The sequence below is a fragment of the Actinia tenebrosa genome, unplaced genomic scaffold, assembly GCF_029948245.1.
Source record: "Actinia tenebrosa isolate PJP-AT-01 unplaced genomic scaffold, QUT_ActTen_1.0 PGA_scaffold17__23_contigs__length_9995812, whole genome shotgun sequence".
Taxonomy (NCBI): Eukaryota; Metazoa; Cnidaria; class Anthozoa; order Actiniaria; family Actiniidae; genus Actinia; species Actinia tenebrosa.
In genome coordinates, this window is record NW_028292577.1 from 3,154,033 (window position 1) to 3,157,706 (window position 3,674).

Here is a 3,674-nt window from a genome sequence, read left to right on the forward strand (position 1 = left end):
AGAAAAGGAGCATGGGAACCTACCATGCATTTGTGTTAAAATTCCGGCGCCCTGTACCGAATACCCGGAGAAAAACTTGCAGCTAAAACATAGTTAAAGTTGCTCCTATTGAATAGCTAAAACTGTTGAAGTACGCCTCAAATTCCCCCTAACACCCGTATTCGCGCTGTTAAATGTGCGTAAATCCACAGTCTCGCCGCTTTAATTCCTGCCCTGTCCCCGGGCGTCTGGGGACGGGGATTTTCACTAATGCTCTATGTAATGGATTTTCGTCGTATGCCATCTCTTTATTGGATCGTTTGTATTATCTTGTTGTGATGCACACAGTGTGCCGAGAAAATAAAAGTGATTAGGGTGACAAACCTTCAAGTTTATTAATACACCCCTAACTTTAATAGGCTTCAGGACGAGTAATTCAGTCATCTGACTGACTGAAATGTAACTGTTTTACCATTGTCATACCATTGTCATACCTGTCATACCATTGAAAATACCCTTAGGCCGAAGTGTTTGATGGGAGGGAGGCAGATGGCGTGCTGCTAAATAGAGCTAGTTCAAAAACGTTGAATACTGAATACTAGCACTGTATGTGTTCCAAGACCAAATGCATTATGGGTCACAGTAACATTGTCTAAAGTATGACCAATAATAATTGTTCATTTATTTATTTTTAGTTTGTGCATCCAATATGAAATATGAAACATAGCTGCATACGAATAGCAAACACCTGTATATTTACTTTTTATTTCAAATTAACGAGACCCCAAATACCATTTGCACTTGCAATGCGCTATACACCCTTCTCATAATGGCTGATGAACGCACGTAAACGAGGTCACCCAGTCATCTTGCAAGGTTGAGCCAAGCTGATCATTCAAAATAAGGGCTGTTAGCGCTAATTAAGATCAAAACAAATGTCATTTTTTATACTTTTCTTCTTTAAAGTCATTTCATGTAATTTTATATCTTTTATCGTGAAATAATGACTGGGTGACCTCGTTTTCGTGCACTTGTCAGCCATTATGAGAAGGGTGTATTCAGTATGTATACAGTATTCAATGTTTAACCTTTTTTGTTGCAGCTTTCCTTAGATTGACTGTACAATCATGTTCGCTTATGTTCTTATGTTAGCTTATGTTCGCAATTTCACGAAAGAAAATAGCTCACTGCAGTTTTCTACTGTCTTTGTATCGTTAAGGGAGAGAATGAGGAGGTGAAGCTTTCCACACCTACTTTATTGTCTTTGCCAGCAGAGACACCCATCAGTTTCTATAAGCCTTTAGATAGTTCAGAAGAATCTGACAAGGAAATCGAACCATCCAGTAACAGCTGCCGATCTAATTTAAATGCGTTTTTGTCCAGTAGAGATATAAGTCCTGTACGGAATCAGCTTAAGACCTCGTGACAGCAGCAGTAAGGGGGACTCGCGGAATCCAAGTCACTAAGCATCGAATTTCACGGGTATTGCCCGCGTTTCAGGCCCCTCTAAATGTGTGCGTCCGCATCGGGTATTACCCACGCGATGATTCCCTTACTGCTGCTGTGTTTGCGAAATCTATGTATTAAGTTAAAACATTTGTTTTATATATGCATGAATGTAAAGAGTTTGTTTATGACTTCTGTGTAAAGTGCTTGAAACCCAAGTTTAAACCCACTAAGCCGAATAAGCATATTTGTTGTCGTAAGAAAATGCAAATAGAAGACGACACGTCAGCACAGTGTTACGAGTGTGGTAAGAATATTCGTTAGAAGAGTATATTTTTGCCCATCGTTTCGGCAACCATTTTCGGCTACCTTTTCTACTCTCGTAGACACATTTTGCGTAGGAAAAGTATTTTTTTTGTGTCCGTAGCAAGGTGGAGGCACTTGCAAGTAGCCAAAAACCTTCTACTCCTATATATAGAAGATGGAAGAGCAAAAGAGTATTTCGACTACATTGCAAGAGATGGGTATACGAGCAAAGAGTAGGCTACTAGCACATTTGCTGCTGGACAATGCCTGCGACGGAAACCTGCTGCCAGACATATCCAAGTGCGACTATTTGCGCGGGAACGAAGGACCAACCAGTCTGCAGCCACTAGAAGGATTGCCTCCTTTCGTAGACGATGTGTTTGTCTATGGTTTTGTTTCCGAAGAGAATTTGTATGGAAAGAAGCTGCTTTGTAGGAATGCGAAGGCAATAGTCTCCAAGATATCCATCGCAGCCACGGAGACATTTGGGGTGTTCCTACCAACCAGCGTAGTGCACACGTGCAGGAAGGGAAACATAGTAGACCGCGTCTCCAATATGGCAGCCAAGTGGTCCAGTTTGCATGGAGAACCCGCCGCGGTATTCGTAGCCAAAGTAGACACCTCGGAGTTGTCCATAGAAGCCGTAGACGAAAACATTTCCAAGTTTGCTAGGCTGCTACATGCGCACGGATGTGGTATCTATTCCGTGGACTACACGCAGGATTTCTCCGGAACTTTGGATAGAGTCGCATTGGTACGTCGTTTGCGGGAGTTGGGATACGTGCCGCAGCATAGTGGCGGTTGGCGCAACGATACGATTTTGGAGAACACGCATGCTGTGGGAGAACATGTTTGTACTTAGATGGAAGACGGAAAACGTACGAAAATATACAACAAAATAGTATCCAACTTCGAAGCCGGGGAAGTGCAGAATCCAGTAGGCGCAAAGCTAGCAGAGTACGTGGATTGTCCGAACGACCACCTGCGTAGGACATTCCTGCACCCAGATGTGCAGGCGAGAGGATGCAGCAGAGTGGAAATATCCATCTACGGCAAAGACTTCTACAAATCCCACACCAATGCCATAGCGGAGACCATAGAACCTTTGCAGGACATATTCGTAGTACAGCCACCAAAGAATTTGTGGTTGGCTCTCGCAGAACACTTGGATAGATGCTGCTGCATTTGCTGCGAAGAGACGGGAGAAATATTCCTAGCGTGGTACTGCAATTTGGGAACACGGCGCATAGCCGGTGTGCGAGTTCGAGGCAACGAAAAGTGGGAACAATGCGTACTTTGGACGATAGCAGAGTTTGGGTTCCGAAAATGTCCTATATTCCGTGTGGATATTCTGGGAACAGACCCGGTGGAAATAGCTCCACTACGCTGCTACACGAAGGACTCCCCAACCATACTAGCGGAGTCCAAGTTTCCCACTCGAGTGCCTGCAAATGCCCCCACCATTGCCACGATGCTACCCCCAACGGAACACGTAGAGTGGGTTTGGCGCACAAAGAAGGCACAAAGGATCGGAGTAGAAAAGAGTCCGTTCGGCATTTTGGAAGTGCCTTCCTCCCGCACAATATCCTTCCGGTCCAAAAGAAAACGACAGCAAAGATTGGAAGACATACGGGACGACTTGGAAGGAGACGACTGGGTAGAAGCCACAAGAAGATACCACGCAGAACTGTCGGAACAAAGGCAGTTCATCCTGCGGCAAAAAGAAGAGGACAGAAAAAGAATAGAGAAAGAATTGGAGAAATACAGGAAACTATTAGATAGGATTTCCAGAAGGACAGACAATCTGCGTACATTGTTCTTTGGAAAGGAAAGCCCGTTTGGCCCAGAGACGCCTAGGGCCAAAGTGCATAGGATGGAGCAAATACCTGCAGGAGACTACAAGATACTAGGATATGCGATCCCCAGAGACTTGGATGCCAACT